The 20,392-nt window shown below is 39.4% G+C and overlaps 2 long non-coding RNA genes across 8 annotated transcripts in view; one reads left to right on the top strand and one right to left on the bottom strand.

Annotated features, from left to right (window-relative positions):
• The window catches only part of LOC132663585 (uncharacterized), a 553,467-nt gene that overhangs the window by 518,688 nt on the left and 14,387 nt on the right, over nucleotides 1-20,392 (bottom strand). The gene's annotated exons all lie outside the window — the stretch shown is intronic.
• Nucleotides 1,390-6,046, top strand: LOC132663587 (uncharacterized). The gene is made up of 2 exons (XR_009603145.2): nucleotides 1,390-1,522; nucleotides 5,891-6,046. It is a non-coding gene; the product is annotated as an uncharacterized LOC132663587 (long non-coding RNA).

The following is a 20,392-nucleotide window of genomic DNA, read 5'->3' on the forward strand; positions in this document are numbered from 1 at the left end:
GATATGGAGAGAGATATAATGACACATATTAAACTATGGATGGTGGTTGCCTTTGGTGGTGTTGGGAAAGGAAATGAGCTGGAAATGATGATTACATAGGATATTAACAGTTAATTCTGGGTGATAGGAATAATGGGTATTTGTTATGTTCTCTTTTATACTTTACTTTTTTAATCAAAAAAATTAATAAAATAACATACTGAGAACCTACATCATGAAGTTCTCTGGGTAGGAAGGGATTGTGCAGACCTATAAACCATATGAAGAGAGGGTCCATTAGTGGCCGCCACATCATCTGTCACATGGACTTGCCTGTGCATTGCTCTTAGGTCCCTCTGTGCCTTGACTACTGCCATGCAGTCTAGCTATCATTTCACAATTCACTTTTCCTGGGATGATGTGGTCAGAGAGTTCACAACAGAGTAAGATTTTAACTGTAAAGAACTACTGATGGTCCAAGGAGTTTACAGATCTCAGCCCAGGCTATCTTTCAGGAGCAGCTTCTCAGCCAATCACTTAACAACTCATCAGAACGCATCCAGCCACACCAGGGAACAGACCACTCTGACTCCTCATTAAACAAGGTTTGCAGGGAAGTCCAGGAAACTTAGCAAGGTGAAGACTTTTTAGCAGAACCCAGCAGCAGTCAATGAGTAAAAGCTAAGTAGCAGAGAAACAGCAAAGCTTGTGGATAAATCAGACTCAGGAAGAAGAGTAAAGTATCAATTATGTTAAAATCCAAATTATCATTTTGGTGAGTGCAATTTGGCATCCAGATGGACCACACTAAACAATTCAATTCTATTCAATTATTTAAATATCATTTTGCAAATCACTTACTCGGCAAGTAGAGCTGTTTAAAATCTAATGTTTTAGAGGAACCACATTACAGTTTTGCTCCCATAAAGGAAGACTTTCAGTAGTCTTTACATCATTTACAGTAGATAACTCTAAAGTTTCAATACCCTGCATGTTCCAGCAAGGATGAAGGGAACTAATATTCACTGTGCTCCTTATATGTACCAGGCCCAGGGCTACAATGTTTTACCCATGTTACCTCAATTCATCCTCACAACCATGTAAGATCAATATCATCTAGAGATGATATTCTAAAGATTTATTCTAGAATCTACAGTTCCTAGAGACGAAAAAACTAGGCTTTGACTGTTGAAGTAATTTGCTTAAGGTCAGATGGTTGGGAGGTGGCAGATCCAGACTCAAAGCCTTTCTTCTAGAGATAGCTCATTTAAAATAATAATAAAGTAATATAGATTTTAGTAGGAAACATTATATGTAGTCATCACTGTAAATGAAAATTCTGTGATACATCTGAAGAGGTTCTATGAGAGAACCTGCAAGAAACAGAAATTCTTTGGCTGATATGCCCCTGACCCCCAATATTGTGTGGACTATGGAAACCTCCCTGAGATTCAGTAATCCATGATTAAACTTTAATGAACACATGAATCCCCTGGGGATCTTGTTAAAAGGCAGATTCAGATTCAGCAGGTCTAGGATGGAGGTAAGATTGTGTAGGTCTAACAAACTCCCCATGATAATGATCTTGTTGGTCCATAGAACACAGTTTGAGTAACAAGGATCTCATCTTACAAAATTATTTTTTTTGAAGACCTTAGGTTTATATCTTGCAGAACATACCGTAAAGGATGATTTATCTACAAAAGGCACTTCTCTCAACATCCCTAAACTACAGATCTGTTATTTCACACAATATCTACCTAAATTCTGTGGTCTCTTTTTCAATACATTGCATACACTGATTTCTCAGTTAAACATAAAGCATAAGGAATAAGCTAGTTTCAAGATGGACTTTTTACCAGTGACCATTAGTATATTTTGCCTCATGTAACAAAGAAACTGGTTAAAAATAGCAGAACATACTGAACAATTCTAAGCATTTTTAATAAAATATGTCTCTATGGGGGTGGCTGGGTGGCTCAGTTAAGTGTCCAACTCTTGATTTCAGCTCAGGTCATGATCTCATGGTTCATGGGTTCAAGTCCAGCATCGGGCTTTGTGCTGGTGGCACAGAGCCTGCTTGGTATCCTCTCTCTCCCTCCCTCTCTGCCCCTCCCTTGCTCATGCTCTCTCTCTCTCTTCTCTCTAAAAATAATTTTTTTTAAAAAACCACTATTTTAAACAGCAAGAAAATACAGTCACTTGTTTTTTTAATTTACACCTGAGCAATTTGTTGCAAATTTTAGATCCATGCCATCCTGCAATTTAAAAAAAGAATGGCTGTCATTCATATCCATACAGGGAATATAATCCTCTCCCACACAGGGAATATAATATAATTCCCTCCCATACAGGGAATATTATAAAGAACATAAACATATTGGTCAATTATAATAAGGTAGAAGTATTAACCTTAATTAAACCAAATATCATAGTTTTTGGCTAACACGTCTCTGCCATGAGATGGATAATGATAAACAATTGCTCCTTGGGCTCACTCATTTGATTAACTGGAGTGTATTATGTGGCTAAGGTAATCCTGATCTATCAGAATGCCTGTCTCATCAAATTTTTAATGTTTACTTTATAGAATTCAAAAATCTTACTCTCAAAATCTTTCCAGAATAGTGAATGTTGTGTTTTCCCACAAAATAATCCACTGCCTCAATTTTGTTGACTACTCAGCTCTCTCTAGATAGAGACAGAGACAGAGACAGAGACAGAGATAGAGATTGGTACATAATCACACCTTTGAGGCCAATGTGTTTGGAGGAAGCCAACTCCACCCTTAGCCAGTCAGCCCTAAGCCAGGCAGAGTATCCTTTTCCCTGGGCAGAGTAATTGGTTCAGGGATGGACTCCTCATCCAACTGGAATCAATACAACATGGGAAAAGGTTTGTTGTCACAATCCAGGAAAGAAGCTTCCTGACTCCTCAGAGGAATGATTCTGAAGCAACCCTCTGCCTGCTCCTGGCAAGTATTAATGAAGCCACATTTTAACCACAAGGGGGAGCCAACCTTTATGATGAAGCTGGCACCAAGGCAGGGAGCAAAAAATAGAAACAAACCACAGGTTGTCCCATAGGAACTACCCTTCATACACTCTTTCGATCTTCTACGCAACCAATATTCCTCTAATTGATCTATGAAGACATTCTGAAAGCCCCCTTCAAATGCCTTGCTTTAGTTCAAAAGTACACTCTGCCACATTTCCCCTGGCACCATAGTCCAATATATCTGTCAAAGAAGGAAATGAGGTTACTGTAATGATGACCCAAACACTTCCTCTTCTTGGAACTCCAGGAAATAAAATAAAGCTCATAATTCAATAGTTTGCAGAATCTCTCTTCCTCTTTTTGAAAAGTGGAATGGCAAAATGGCATTCTCCCATATCTGATCTTCCAGCATACCTCATGGTTGCCAGGATTACTCAACAGTCTCATTTACCAGTTTTTCTTAAACTTCTTGAAATAGAATTTAAAGAAAAACATGCGTTTATAGCAAGGGGGTGCTTAGCTCTCTTTACAATCTTGTTGCCCATTTTAGCTTTTTCTTCCCCTTTGACCACAATTTTAATTAAGGAAGGATTGTCATCATTTTCTCTCCTGTGTTACATTTGATAGAAGCGTATTTGTCTCAAAAAAGAAATCCAGAGGTAGCTAGACCATGGTAGGTGTGGCCACTTCATAGTCACCAAGGACTTGGGTTTCTTTTCTTTTACAGCTCAGCAAACTTTAGCAGGTACCTCACAGTCCAAACTAATTTAGAGCATCAACCTTTTTATCCATATTCCAAGCAGCACAAAGGAGAAAGGGAAAAAAGGAAACAGAAGAATATGTCCCTCCTTTCTGTAAAGGACTGCACTGATTGATTTACGCTAGATTATGCTATGGCTACAAACTCCAAAATAGGGGCCTACAATATTTTTTCTCACTCTCTCTACTCTTCAGATTCATCTCTTACCACTCAGGCTCAATCCCCACGTGTGCCTATACCTCCTCTATTCTGACTCAACCTCCCACCCCTCCATGACTCCTTAATACCTTGCACTATGCCCTCTGGAACCCAAAGTCTCCTATGCTGGTGACCTCCTCTCTGGAAGTTGTCTTCACCTTCTTGCTGCAGCTGGAGCCTTCACACACCACTTAAACAGCAGCCCTTTCAGGGCGCCTGGGTGGCTCATTCTGTTAAGCATCTGACTCTTGATTTTGGCTCAGGTCATGATCTCACTGAGTTCAAGGCCCACACTGGGCTCTGCAGTGATGGTGCTGAGCCTGCTTGAGATTCTGCCTCCTTGCTCTCTGTCCCTCTCCTGCCTGCTCTCTGTCTCTCTCAAAGTAAATAACTATTTAAAAAAAAAAAAAAAAAGAGCAGCCCTCTGAAGCAGTGGCTATTTTTGTTCTCATACCCAATATTTAACAAGGCTTAAAAGATAGGCCAGGTTCTCCCCCTTGCTCCTTATCTCTATTTTCAAACAACTGTTTTCCTAAATCTCTAAAACTCTCCAGTGACAAGGAAACGTGTGTTATCAGATTAGATTACCACATTAACTTGCTCTTGTTGCAGTAATCTACCTTTCACTGACTCCCATACTAATGTCCTAGACCTTGTTGTTACCAACCGTCCTGTCTCCAAAATCTCAATTTCAAGAATTTTATTTAGATCACCATTTCCTATTGTGCTTGCTCATCCCTCCAACAATCCTGCCTGTAATTCTTTAACCATATTGGGACCTCCCACTGAGTGCTCCTACATTTCACTGTCTACTACATACTCTTATTTGCCTCCTCACCCTGGATTCCGCAATCCAATATTATAATGTTTCCCTTGCATGTATCTGTTATGTTCTTGTATCTCTCTCCTTCTGTCTTACACACTCAGAAACATCCCAGTCTGACCTGGTTCCTGCATCCAAGCAGTGGAACATGGCAGGAGGCAACACTAATGGCTCACCATTCACTGTGTGTGCAAATCTGAAGTGGAGCCTAACACTATCAGATAAGCCTTATTCAACATTTTGTGACACAATTCACTCTCCTCCTCTTCTTGAGGTCTATCTCATAATTTCTCCTGATTCTGCAAACCTCCCAATAATTTGCTTTTTTTTTTTTTACTAAGAAAATAGAAGCAAAGCAAAAGGTTAACTACTGTGACAAACCACCCCAAAATTTCATTGAAAAGACTATGAGAGCTCTGGGGTCTAAGCAAACAGTAGAAACACAGGTGGGGAAAGTATAGAAAATAAGACAGCATCAGCAACAGACTTCTTTATATCTATGTTAAAGGCCAGCACTGATTTGCTGACTGGGACACCCCCCCACCGCCATCTGCTCCCCGACCAGGGTCAAAGACCCTGGGCATACAGCAATTAATACTCACCCCAGGTCATGTATTCTAGACTCCAGCCTTGGTGCCACTGACCTTATGGCTGCACAAACCTTCCAAATGTGGAGAAGGACCAACTAAATCAAAGGCATGAAACTGCAGAAACATAATTTTCCTTATAAAATGACACAATCAGCTTTTATGCTTTATTTCTTATTACGTATGCAAATGAATGGAGAAGTGGGAGTGGTTTAACTTCTGTAAATCTACTTGAACTCCTCTGGGGGAAGATGTAAATAAGTAGAGCTACACGTTCACTGTAAAGATACAGACATGCTATTATCATCATTAGTAATAATTTAATTTTGCTAGCTAATTGTTACATTTTGGTGCATTCACATGAAGGCAAATTTTGTCTTCCTGCTATCTCTGCCATTAAAACAAAAGAATAATGCTATCTTAGATGATAAGAATAATGACTACACCTGTCAAAATAGATTTATATCTTGAGTCTCATTCAGCCTCTGCAGCATGTTTTGCCAGGATTATTCATTTGTTCTTTTTTCTTTTCTTTTCTTCTTTTAGGGAAGAAGACAGGAAGCAGATTTCCACCTCTACTCTTGAGCCTCCCTCTTAAATGATGCTTGGGGCAACAACCCTCCAAAATTAGGTACCATTCAGTACCAATCCCTTTGGTAACCACTGTAATAACATTAACATGATGAACTAATGAGATATTAATGTGGTTGTAATAGACACTTCCATAGGAGTTCTCTTGTAATTGAGTAGGTTAATAATCTGCCTTAATCTGTGCTTGGCAAATGTAATGTATGATGAATAGGGAAAGGCAGAATTTTGATCACTTTCAGCTTATAAGGTGTTTACTCTTTCAAAACAGAAAAACAAATACCTGTTTTTAAAAGCAGGTGCATGAGTGAACACTGGAAAAAACAGCCCAGAGTGTCATAACCCATATTCCTGGAGGCATCTCAGTGCATTTTATACATTTCACTTTCTAAACAGCAATAGATGTGGGGAATTGATACTTAAGATCCTTATTTGTACTCAATATGTATCTCATAGTTCATTCATTTATTGACTTCTAGTGTAACAATACTTAACAATTATAATTACGGATGGCAGAGCCTTGTGAATTTAACAATAGTACCATCAGTGTTGCTTTTAAAGGAAAAAAAAAAAAAAACATAGCAATCCCTATCAAAACAACACCAGCATTCTTCACAGAAGTAGAACAAACAATCCTAAAATTTGAATGAAACCAGAAAAGACCCCAAGTAGCCAAAGCAATCCTGAAAAAGAAAACCAAAGCAGGAGGCATCACAATCCCGGACTTCAAGCTGTATTACAAAACTGTAATCACCAAGACAGTATGGTACTGGCACAAAAACAGACACACAGATCAATGCAACAGAATAGAAAACCCAGAAATGGACCTACAAATGTATAGCCAACTAATCTTCGACAACGCATGAAAGAATATCCAATGGAAAAAGTCTCTTCAGCAAATGGTGTTGGGAAAACTGGACAGCGACATGCAGAAGAATGAACCTGGATCACTTTCTTACACCATACACAAAAATAAATTTACATTTAGGATGAAAGACCTAAATGTAAGACAGGAAGCCATCAAAATCCTGAAGGAGAAAACAGGCAATAACCTCTTTGACCTCGGCCACAGCAACTTCTTATGTGTCTGTGGAGGCAAGAGAAACAAAAGCAAAAATGAACTATTGGGACCTCATCAAGAGAAAAAGCTTCTTCACAGTGAAGGAAACAATCAACAAAACTAAAAGGCAACCAACGGAATGGGAGAAGATATTTGCAAATAACCTATCAGATAAAGGGTTAGTATCCAAAATCTATAAAGAAATTATCAAACTCAACACCCAACAAACAAATAATCCACGGGCAAAAGACATGAATAGACACTTTCCAAAAAACACATCCATATGGCTAACAAGACACATGAAAAACTGTTCAACATCACTCATTATCAGGGAAATACAAATCAAAACCACCATGAGATACCACCTCACACCTGTCACAATGGCTAACACGAACAATTCAGGCAACAACAGATTTTGGCGAGGATGCGGAGAAAGAGGATCTCTTTTGCACTGCTGGTGGAAATGCAAACTGGTGCAGCCAATCTGGAAAACAGTGGAGGTTCCTCAAAATATTAAAAATAGAACTACCCTACAACCCAGCAATTGCACTACTAGGTATTTATCCAAAGGACAGAGTAGTGCTGTTTCGAAGGGGCACATGCACCCCAATGTTTATAGCAGTGCTATCAACAACAGCCAAAGTATGGAAAGAGCCCAAATGTCCATCGACTAATGAATGGATAAAGAAGATGTTATACACACACACACACACACACACACACACAGGAATATTACTCAGCAATCAAAAAGAATGAAATATTGCCACTTGCAACAATGTGGATGGAACTGTAGTGTATCACGCTAAGTGAAATAAGTCAGAGAAAGACATTAAATATCTTGTGATTTCACTCATATGTGGAATTTAAGATACAAAACAGATGAACATAAGGGAAGGGAAGCAAAAATAATATAAAAACAGAGAGGGAGACAAACCATAAGAGACTCTCAAATACAGAGAACAAACTGAGGGTTGCTGGTGGGGAGCTGGGAGGGGGGATGGGTTAAATGGGCAAGGGGCATCAAGGAGGACAATTTTTGGAATGAGCACTGTGTGTCATATTTAAGTGATGAATCACTAAATTCTATTCCTGAAATCATTATTATACTATATGTTAACTAACTTGTATTTAAATTTAAAAAAGAGAAAAGAAAAGAAAAAACACCACATACCCACCCCTCCCCCAACACACAGACACAGATACATACATCTACATACACACACATAAACACTATGAAAGAACATTCTAAAGTGAAGTAATAATTGCTAAGAGAGTCATTCAAAACAGGTTCTGAAGGATATTGAGGAAGAAAGGCCTATGCCTATCTCCTGTTTCAATTTTGGGGACACTACAGACTTTTGACTTTTGTCCATTGCACCTAGACCACCTTCTGGAGGATATGACTCTACTCTGGACTGAAATAGAGATAACGTAATACCTGTTAGCTAAATAGCCAATCTTGTATTAGACAGTCAAACAGTTTAACTTTGTCAGCACTAATCATAATTCCTTCAAAATAATTTATGTAATCTTGTGGGTTTTGCTTTTATAAATCTACACTTCCTGCTTGTAATTTGGGGCACACTTTCAATTTTTAATTTCTGGATCGCAATCCCTAGGACCCAAAATAAATGCTCTGGTTGCTTTACAGCCTCTTCTTCTTGGTTGATAATACACACACACACACACACACACACACACACACACACACGTACACTCACACACTAAAGAGTTCCTATTATTTGAAGGAAATAAAGAAATAAGGTCAAGAACCTAGAAAGAAATAAAAAGGAATGTGGTGATGGAAAAGAAAAAGCAAAAGCAAGATTGAAAAGCCAAGATATTCACAGTCTTCCAACTGGATTCAAGAGAATACCTGCAAATAACCCTGGTTTGAACTCTGCTGAAAGAGAAAGGAGCGAAAAGAGCAAGGCCTTTATATGATTATTTATTCCAGCAAACAACAGCACATGGCAACTCAGAGCCTTTCTATTCCCTGAGCTAATATTTGGAAGACACTGTATCTCCGGGGCAAATTCTAAATGTTCCTCTTCTCTCTAAAGAGGAAAGGGAAAAATATCAGAGGTTTCCATCATTCAAGGATAAAAAGAAAATACTGATGAAATTCAACACTGAACATTGCACAAAGAAGATAAAAAATTAAGAGGAAATGTGCTGATAAGCTTTGCTTAGCAAATACAAATGAAGGCTAAGTAAACCCATGTGATTTTTTTTTAAAGGCAGACTTGTTAAATTAACTGGCAGCATTTCAAAATCTCCTTAACAGTGAATGTTGAAGCCGATTCTACTCAAATATTAACCCCCTCTATGTGAGATCTACTTTCTTGGACGGCTCCAAGTGGTCTGGTTATGTCCAGCCTGAATACAAAGATGAGAGAGCATGCAGTTTGCAGTCTTGCTCCCACCTTTCCCAATTCCTTTCCAGTTGACAATTACAATGGCCCCCTTTCTCCACTTCCCTCCGAAGGACCTTAGGATGACTCAGCGCCATGAGTCTGCCAGGAGCACAGTCTTCAGGGTGTTCCCTTAGCCGCCTCATCACAACCAGGAGATGGTCAGGTTCTGCCTCTAGTTTCAGCCAGCATTTCATTACTTCCAAACTTTTTGACTCCCCCCTATAAATTTCACACCACTAAGAGCTTTCAACACTTAAAGTTTTAGGGGCAATTAAACAGACAGAAGAGGTAGGAGAAAGGTCATCATCATGGATTCAGAAGGGGCTGTTTCAAATTCTGTTTTTGCCACTTCATACCTTGTTACCTCATCTGTCTGCAGTTCAGCTTCCTCATCTATAAAAATATCTGTATTAGACTCCTCAGACTGCCATAACAGAATAACTGACTGGGTGGCCTAACAACAGAAACTTATTTTCTCACAGTTCTGGAGGCTGGAATTCCAAGAGCAAGGTGCTGGCAGGGCTGGTTTCTACTAAGACCTCTCCTCCTGGCTTGTAGCTGGCTGCCTTCCTGCCTTATTGTCACATGGCCTTTCCTCTGTGTGCATATGGAGACAGAGAGTTCCCTGGTGACTCTCCTCTTCTTATAAGGACATCAGTCCTATCAGGTTAGGGCCCTACCCTTACAACCTCTTTTAATCTTAATTACCTCCTTAAAGTCCCTGTCTCCAAATACAGTTACATTGAGAGTTACTGATTCAATACATGGATCTGGGGGAGACAGAGTTCAGTCGCCCATAACATCAACCTGGAAAGATTTCAAGGATTCCAGAGTTTTCATGCTACATGATGAAAACTCCTGCCCTGAAATGTGAGAGGACACAGAAGGCCAAATCAAAGCAGCACTGTTTCAGAAACATCTCTGTGAAGAAGGATAAAACTGAGCTCATATATTTCCTCTGGCCCTTATTAGTAAAGAGTCTATGTTTACCAGATATACCTAAATAATTAATGATTTTTTTTCTTTTCTTCTATTAGGAAACACTGGGATAACCATAGTCCATATGGCCAGAATATACAGAATTCAAATTTCTGTCCCTGCTATTGACTGATACAGTCATTTTGAATATTACAATTTCCCTCTGTTTTTAGAGGAAATCAAATATTGCATAATAAACTGCAGTGCAAACAAAATGCCGTTATGCTTCTCAACAATTATAAATAATCAGATCAACCCTAATCAAATTGGGGGAAACATTTAGAGTCTACTGAGTCCATTAGCTGTAGGGTAAGGTAAACAGAATAGAATACTCTTAATGAAAGACACAGACCATTGCTAGTTCTGTCCATACCCTCTTCCGAATAGACACAGTGATGTGCAACACCCTGAGTCCCTCAGGTGATTGGACCCAGGGTAGTTACCTAACCCAAAGTTTGCCTAAATCTACATTAGTCAAGGAAAGGTCATGGTTTCCATGTCTTCCCAGCAACAGAACTTGTAAGGCCCCTCTACTAGCTCTATTTCCTGATAGACCCCATGAAACCTCATAAGAATTCCTTGCTCCTTTCTTGGACTGGTTTCAGTGAGTTTTTCCTTCTGAAATCAAGGAAAACCATCACTACCAATTTTGAGTCTAATACCGCAGCTTCTCTGTGCCTTTCAATGCCATCAAATCTGGGAAAACACTCCAAAGCCTGAATGTCTCATAATTCAGTGGCTCCTAAAGGACTTTCTGTTGGTATTTTGTTTATTGGATATGATGGATTCTATTACTGTTGCTCCACATTCAACATGTGTGGAGACATCAGTCAGTACTGAATCACCATAACAGGTTATCTCCATTTGCAAAAAAAAAATTGTCTTAGCATCTACAGATTAATTCACCTATAAATATTAAAACATATCCTGAGCTGGGGCACCTGGGTGGCTCAGTCAGTTAAGCATCTGACTTCAGCTCAGGTCATGACCTCACAATTCATGAGTTCAAGCCCCACATCAGGCTCTGTATTGACAGCTCTGTCTCTGTCTTTCAAAAATAAATTAAACATAAAACATTAAAAAAAATTAAAACAAATCTTGAGCTAAAGAAAAACACTGGTTAGTATTTCTCAGCAGAAAAACAGAATCAAGAGATGAGTTTTCAAATCAAACTTCTTACCCTTCATTGTGAAATTTAATCAAAGGATGCTACGGAGCACCTGGGTGGCTCAGTTGGTTAAGCATCCGACTTCGACTCAGGTCATGATCACAGCTCGTGGTCTGAGCCCCCCATTGGGCTCTGTGCTGACAGCTCAGAGCCTGGAGCTTGCTTCAGATTCTTTGCCTCCCTTTCTCTCGGCCCACCCCCCACACTCATGCTCGCTGACTCTCGCGCACGCTCTCTCTCTCTCAAAAAATAAACATTAAAAAAATTATTTTTAAAGGATGCTGAATACAAGAGGATAAAGCCCAGAGGTAGGAATCAAGAGGCACTGGTGCCAAATCTCCCTTTAACTAGCTCCATGACCTTGGGTGCTTGTCTACCAGAACTTGCAGGTTCCTTCCCGTACTAATGAGGGTAACAACGCTTTCCCAAGCTCACAGAATTGGTAGAGGGAGTCAGTATGGCAACAGAAGCACAGAGATGACTAAATACTTACAATGTAACATCAATAGGTTTTAAGAAATAATATATTATTTACTGTTATAAGTAGAATTCCACCTTGATTATTTCATAGTATGATTATGCCTCCATTTTGAAATGCAAGAATGTGACGCTTAAAATTTAAGGAAATGTCCTCTTATCTAACAAGCGTGCACTTTGACATGCAAAAATCTACTCATGAGAACCTGCAGCTCTTCTTGCAGCTCCCCACCTCAGGCCTAGCTTGGACACGAGTTGGGCTTGACAAGTGCATGATGGCTAACATCAACTTCCTTTCCTCATCCACACATCTACTTCCACTCTTCCTATTTCAATCTTAAGCATCAAGTAAATCTACCTTACTGTGCATTATACGTTTGGTGCTCCCAAAATTCTGTGTTCTACAAATACTGCTGAACACTTTTCAAATAAATAAAACTTCCCTGCAAATTACTCCTTCTTGTACACAAACTACACTATTACAACACAAATTTTCTCATCCCCTCATTTAAAAAAAAATTTTTTTGGGGGGGCGCGCCTGGGTGGCTCAGTCGGTTGAGCGGCCGACTTCGGCTCAGGTCATGATCTCACGGTCCGTGGGTTCGAGCCCCGCGTCGGGCCCTGTGCTGACAGCTCAGAGCCTGGAGCCTGTTTCGGATTCTGTGTCTCCCTCTCTCTGACCCTCCCCCATTCATGCTCTGTCTCTCTCTGTCTCAAAAATAGATAAACGTTAAAAAAAAAAATTTTTTTTTTAATTTTTTTTAATCTTTATTTATTTTGAGAGAGAGACAGAGTGTGAGCAGGGGAGGAACAGAGAGAGAGGGAGACACAGAACCCGAAGCAGGCTCCAGGCTCTGAGCTGTCAGCACAGAGCCCGATGTGGGGCTCAAACTCACAAACTGTGAGATCATGACCTGAGCTGAAGTCAGATGCTCAAGTGACTGAGCCACCCAGGCGCCCCATCATCCCCTCATTTTTATTTAGGAATCCTCATAATACCTTTAAAAAAAACATACACATTACTCTTCCAACTTGATTTAAATTACTGAAGTCAGGAAATTTGCCTGCCTTTTTATATCTTTTCCATTGCCTTTAATGCAGAAGGAACAAAGGAATCTGGTTGACTGGTTGGATAACAATTTGAAAATTTAATGAAATTGTCAATTCATTAAAAAAAAAAAAAGGTCAAATCACTTGTATGATGAATTGACTGATTGATCCCTCAATCTTTTATCATACAAACTCCTCTGGTTTTTAAGGAGCAGTGGTTTGAACCAGTATGTCCAGAGAGTCACAGGTTTTTAATTCTTAACCTTCTTATTAATATATTACACTATTTTATTAATTACTGTGTGCTTTCAAACCTACTTTGTTTCAATAGGGAAAGAATACATAAGAAGAATATGTAAAAGAATATGTAAAAGACATCTCTGGGAAAAGAAGATGGAATTAAATTTGAGGTTTTCTAGTTTGAAAATATTAAAAAGCATTCCAAAATAAAACAAGTCAGTATTCTCAATACTGGAAAATGGCAGTGACTAAAAAAGTCTTTCAGCCTGTATGAGCACTGTCCTCTGTCCCCATCCCTAGTGCTAGGTAACTCAGAGATATAATTTATGATGGATTCACAAACAGAATGGTCAATGGTTCAGCACAAACCAAACATGAGCAGACACATTTCTAAACCCAACCGTCATGCTGCTTACACAATCTGTTGATCCATTGAACAAATATATGTTGAAAGATTAAGCGGGAGTTGACTGCCATTCAGGAAGATAAATGTAGAGTAGACTCATTTTCCGCCTGACTTAATGCTTAAGGATTTGTATTAGAAGGTTGTTGGGGAGGGGGATGTCTGCGGGGGATGGGAGGAAAGGAAATTCCAGTCACCCAGATCTTCAGAATGAGATTATCTCACCAAGAACCTCACACAGAGGCCTTTACCAGCCACCTTTCACATCCAGGACCTTACTTTTCCCCTTATTCTTTTATTGTGAGGGGAAAAAATCCAAGGAAATAAACAAGTGCTTCAGGAGCACTTGCCTTGGCTATTCAGGCCTTGTTGAAGAAACGATAGGAGACAGAATGTCTTATACAGTACAGTTTGAGATTTAAAAGGGGAAAAAAGAATCAGGCTATCATAAAAGCACATTGTTATCCAGCTGTCTCATAAAAGGGCTGTGAGCCATTAAGCTATAGAGAGAACTGAAAGCCTGAAGCTAGGAACTCAGTGTTCCCACTGTTGGAGCCAATGCCATTCCCAAGCAGAGCCCCAAGCTGGGCCAGCCTTGACTCAGCTCATACATGTTGACACCTTCCTCAATGGAAGTATGAGGCCAGGCTTCTGGAAATGCATTTGTCCAGCTTTGCCAGGCTGAAAAAGACAGCCCTTCACTGCTGTTGATCCTGTTATAAATAATGTCTGAGTTTCATAAGACGGCTTTGTTAAAAAGAAAGTAAAAGAAAGAAAGGGGAGGGATAAGGAAGAGATGATGAAGGGAGGAAGAAGGGAAGGAAGGGAGGGACAGAGGGAGGAAGAAGGCAATGGAGGAGGAAGAAATGAGAACAAAAGAAAAAGAACAACCATTTGTAAAGTAAAATGGAATTTCCTTGATGTGTAAACCTGAGACATGTCTGCAATGCAATAATACAATCATGCTGCTTCCTTGTTTAGCAAGCTGTGAACAATTTTCAGAGACATCCAACAACTCTGGTCTAGTCAGGAGCACATTCAAAAAGAAAACCACTGAGCACTGCTAAAAGAGATGCATCTTGACCTACCGAAGTACATTTGCCAATAAATGCACTGGAACACAATTCACTTCAATTCGACATTTACTGAGTGCCCATATGGGTTGTGGCATAGAAGAAGGACCATACAAGCTTACCAGACACCGTGGTCTTACCCTTGCAAAGTACATATCCCAAGAAAGACCATGTGGACATGTGCAGGATGGTGGCTAGATGTCCAGGGAGAGGTATGTTTCCTTTTGTATTGAAGAATAAGTTGAATCTTCTAAATTGGGAAAAAATTTAGGCAGGTGCTAGATTTAAGGAGTGCTGTGAGGACATAAAGGGAGATGAGCATGGGCAGCTTCAAATATACAGGGTGAACATGAAGGTCAAAGAAGAAATGGTATTCAGAGTAAGCTAAGAAGATCTTAATTTGCCAAGCAAGGTGAGGAGTTTGAAAATCAAAAGGGTATAGGGTAAAAATGACTGATAATAGGTTTTGAAGTTATTTTTATCCAGTCACAAGCCCTTGTTTTTCATTTTTAAATGCATCTAATACAGGATGAAAAATTGCTAAAATACAAATATATGCACATAATTCTCTAAACCAGACTTTAACTTTATTCTTAATTCTTTAGTCCTCTTTAACTTTTAACTTTGTTCCTTTTCATCCAATTTTCTACCCTGAGTAATCACAACCCCCCAAAGTTGAAGACATAAAAGACCAACATATTCTCACCCCCTGTTTTAGTTTCTAACTGTTTTTGTTGTTTTATTTCACTTGGAAATGTTGCCAGGACTTAAAATGATGCCACACAGCAGGTGAGAATGGACCATTCCCTCAACATAATATCCCCACTTTCTCTTTGGTGCTGTGGTTATTGGCTTTATTTTTCATGAGCTCTTGACTTCTGAGTAAAACCAACCATCTAATAGCACTAAGTCTCAGTCAATGAGTTTTAGCTTTTGGACCTGTGAGTCTGCAGTCCATTTTATTCCATTTATTTATTTTAACCAAATGTCACTGACTTTGAACTGTTTAATCTGAAGCATCTGATCTCTCCTGTTCTTGGATGGCTAGAATTTGGCAAGCCAAAATGTTAACTACAAGAATAGAAAAGAAGAAACACTGAAACTAATGAATTCACTGGGAATGGTTTGCAGTCTAAAGAAAATACGACCATCTGGGTTAAGTTATTATAGGTTATGGATTGGGCTTTCTGTTTGGTTTGGCTTGGAGCAGAGGGAAGTTCTCCCTCCTATCACCCTCTATACTTATGTCTACCAGCACAGTGTCAGATTGTATTATTCTATGAGTGGCTTTAGGTCTTCTGCAAGGCTATCCCATTAGACAAATCTACATGAATCTTGCATATGATGGGAATTGGAAGCATTCTCACATACATTCACACAGCCTCCCTAAACTTTGCCCTGGAGTACACAGGAAACATAGTGTATGATCTACTCGCAGTAGATCCAGGTACCTCAGGTCCAGGTGAGCAACTCTGTCTTTAAAAACCTCCACAGGTGAGGGGTGCCTGGGTGGCACAGTCGGTTGAGCGTCCGACTTCAGCAAGGTCACGATCTCAGGGTCCGTGAGTTCGAGCCCCGCGTCAGGCTCTGGGCTGATGGCTCGGAGCCTGGAGCCTGTTTCCGATTCTGTGTCTCCCTCTCTCTCTGCCCCTCCCCCGTTCATGCTCTGTCTCTCTCTGTCCCAAAAATAAATAAAAAACGTTGGGAAAAAAAAAAAAAAAAAAAAAAAAAAACCTCCACAGGTGAGTATGAGCTAGCTGAAGGCAAAGCACAATCTGAGAGAATCTTTTTACCAAACACGGGCAAGGACTAGTACAGCCTCTCCTGACTGATTTGCAGCTGTCCCAGGGAAGGGAAAAGGATGAATGTGAGCCCAACCCTACTCTGGCAAGAGGTAATACTGGCCTGGATGCCCCTCAATAAAGGGGTACAGAACAATAAGTGGTCACTGGGGGATTTCAAGAAGAAGAAAAGTTAATGATTCTGCCACAAAATTCTATTCTGGATTGAAAAAAAATTCATTTTTTTCCCCTAAACCTAGGAGAAGTTCTTCCAGACTAGCAAAACTAATGATAGCAAAAGCTAATGAAGTGTTTTCAAAAGTATTTTATTCTTTCTCAGTGAAGCTCCCTGTATGATTACATTTTCAGAAGGAGCTAAAAGTTATTTTGCCAAAATTAAAAGCATAGGTAGAAAATCTGCTCCAAATACAATGGTCTGCTGGATTTGAAATATTGCTCCAGGGACAAGCCACATGGTGCTAGAGAATACCTGAATCAGCAGAAGGTGGGAAGGACCATGAAGACGGTATTTATTATGTCTTGAGACGACTCCATAGGTCACTGCTGATTTCTGTTTACACTGTGCTGACCTTTCACACTCCAGAGCAGTTTGTTCAGCTGTGATCTACAACCAAGAGCACACGCAGTATGTTATCTGCAGGGCCCTGGGCTAGCCGATCGGTATACCCAAGGAAAGAGGCAGGACACAGACCGAAAAATGTCCATAGGCCTGTTCTTTGCATGGTCTGCTTTCTCACTTTCTACTTTTGTACAAAAATTTACATGTCTTGGGATACTGGTGCAAAGCATGATCCTAACAGAGTGCATTTTAACAAAGTGAGAATTTCACTTTACATTATGGTAACTGGAAAATGAACCTGTAGAAACGATCCTATCTCTAGGTCATTATTTCACCCATCTCAATTAAGGTATGTTCAGTATCGGAGTACAACAAAATACATTTTGTAATGGTCTGTGTCTACTCTTTTGCAAAGCATTATTTGAGGTCACCAAGCTGTGACTGCAAAGAAACCATGGGCAGTTATTTTAGCCTTTGAGATAAAAAGGATATCCCCTGACTCACTGGGACTCTGTTTCTTGAATTTGGAGCTCCCTGAGCATTTTATCCACCCATGCAAAAGCAGAAGATTCCTCCTATTCTTCCTAGATGTGATTGCTTAACTCCACTGCCACAGGAAAAATGTATTGTGATTTTCAAGACTAAAAAAAAAGTCTCATGCACAGGTAACATAAGCAATAATAACATAGTGTTTGTTTCCCAGACAGAACTCCAGTTCCAGGGACTAGACTCCTTTATGCACTCCTCTCCTACAGTATTAGCTCATATGAGGTCTCTCAAAGAGGAACTCCCACGTACAGATTATCCTTAATGATGGTCTCCTTCAGGAAACCTTCCGCATATTCTGTGTTCACTTCGCACTGTGTACTTCTCCCTAACAGCTCTCCACACGGTACCATCACCCCCACACAACTGGGTATTTGAAAGCAGGTCCTTATTCATCCATAAAGCATCAGTTCCTAGCACAGTGCCTGACACACAGTAGGCACTTAATAAATGTGGAAGTAAATATTGATTCTTTTACTTCTTCCTTAAAATCCATTGCTACATTGGGCTCTAGAGCCAGGGATTCCTTCAAAAAGGAAGAAGGATTGAGAAAGAAAAAAAAAAAAAAAGAGAAGGAAAGGGAGAGGAAAGAAAAGGAGGAGGAAAGAATGAGAGAGGAGGAAAGAAAACAAAATGAAAAATTAAAAGAAAAAAGGAATGGAAGAAGGAAAGGAAAGAGGGAAATGAAGGGAAACCCACAGCTCAGTGTCTACCATAAGAAATGAGGGAAAATAACAGAAGTAATGCAGATGAATATAAAGTAATTAAGTAAGCATTATTTTTTGAAGATGAAACAAACAGAATTTGGAATTCTGTTTCCAGCAACATGGCAGATTCATCCCTTCAGGCAGAGCTAAAATGCTGAATAAAATATTTAAAATGTCATTTGAATGCATGGCTTCGCTAGCAGGAAAATACAAGGATGGATTGGAGGCCAGAGATGAAAACTGTGAATCCAGAACAGTAAGCAAGCAGTAAAGAAAGAACTTGTCTTAGGATTATCTAAAAATCTTCAAGAGGCTTATAACTCATTCTTCCCTGGGCCGCACCCCAGTTCTAGCATGAGAACAGGTCAGTCTGAGAAGCTTGGGTATAAAGTTCCCCACACCTCCACCCCCTTACCAAATACACACACTCTCAGAGGACAGAGGAAAAAAACACTCCATGCACTTTACAGAGGGAGATTCTGGGAATATATGCCTCACTGAGCTTTGGCTTTGGCTTCAGATGAAATAGAAAAAAAAAAATTATGCCTTGAGAATTTCTAACCACAAACCCCATTTATTTGGGTATGATAAAAGAATTCCCCTCTGGCTGTGTGACTCCCAAGAAAATACACATTGAAGAAAAAATTCCTTCAAGTGGTCAAGCCATCACATTCACATGCCATGAATGAAAGAGAACAGGAGAAAGACATATCACTTCCATTTCCCAGAAGTTGTACACAACAATTCTGGCCACGACTTACTCATATGACCTGACCTAGCTGTGTATGCCATCTTTATTCTGGGTTCCAGGACTCTACTGATAAAGAGAAATGGATGTATAAATATTGGGGTGGAGAGAGTGGAAGTAAGCTCTATCTTTATTTTTAAATACTGAAATGACTCCCAGGAGACAATTAAGGTAATACTTGTTCCCTGGACATGTTTCTGGTTAGCGACAGAATTTTTGAGTTTTATTGTGGAATAAATCAATTTTGTTTATCTTCAAATTTTCATTAAAAAATATAATGAGATAAAAAATATATTTGAAATTAGCAATCAATTTCTTAAATAATAAAAAAAAGGCAAAGAAGAATCCAAGAATAAGAAGTCATTTAAACTGCAATTAGAGTTCTTTTTCTAGGAGAACTTGGCAGTTTCTAGGCTAGACAAAACTGACCAGAACTGAAGCACCCTTATTGTTTCTTATCTCTTTCCTTTCATTTTTCTCCTCATAAGACAAATTTCCTCAAAAGAGCATAGTGGCAGAGCACTCCTGCAGAGGTAGAAAAACAGAGAAATAACTGAATGGTTTCTTTTTGATGAATGAAGCATAGGAAATTGCCATCTTAAATTTTAAAAAGGTTTAAAAAGAGATTTTCTATAATAAGATAGCATCTTACAAAAAAAAAAAAAAACAGCACATCTACAGCTCATGTTACTAAATGTTCTTTGCAGAAGGGAACTGTAAGTTTCTCTTTATAGGATTACCTTTATATCCAAAACAAACAAACAAAAAACCGCAATACCAAATCTGAAAATCCATAACAGAGGCATGTGCATTTCCCAAATATAAGGGGGATATTTGCGTGTGCGTGTGTGTGTGTGTGTGTGTGTGTGTGTGTGTGTGTGTGTGTGTGGTGCTTCCAGCTAATCTACCAAAAATAAATAAATAACACTTACTATTGTGCAAATATCAGAGTAACAGCCACTGGTGGGAATAATTATTCTGGCTGAGTTAAAGAGAGAACTATTACAGGCTAGTTTCCAGATGCAAGGAGGATGCTCTCACACTCCCTTGTACACTCAAGCACACATGTATATCATATACTTTTGTTGAGTTGCAACAACCACTTATATTAGCACAAAAGATCTCCAAATGATTCAGCTCTATTATCTGAATTTTCAGTATCTCTACCAACTCCCTGCACACAGATAGCAATAAATCTACAATAATCTAGTGCCACGAGGGAGAGGAAAACA

The sequence above is a fragment of the Panthera onca genome, chromosome D4, assembly GCF_046562875.1.
Source record: "Panthera onca isolate mPanOnc1 chromosome D4, mPanOnc1 haplotype 2, whole genome shotgun sequence".
Taxonomy (NCBI): Eukaryota; Metazoa; Chordata; class Mammalia; order Carnivora; family Felidae; genus Panthera; species Panthera onca.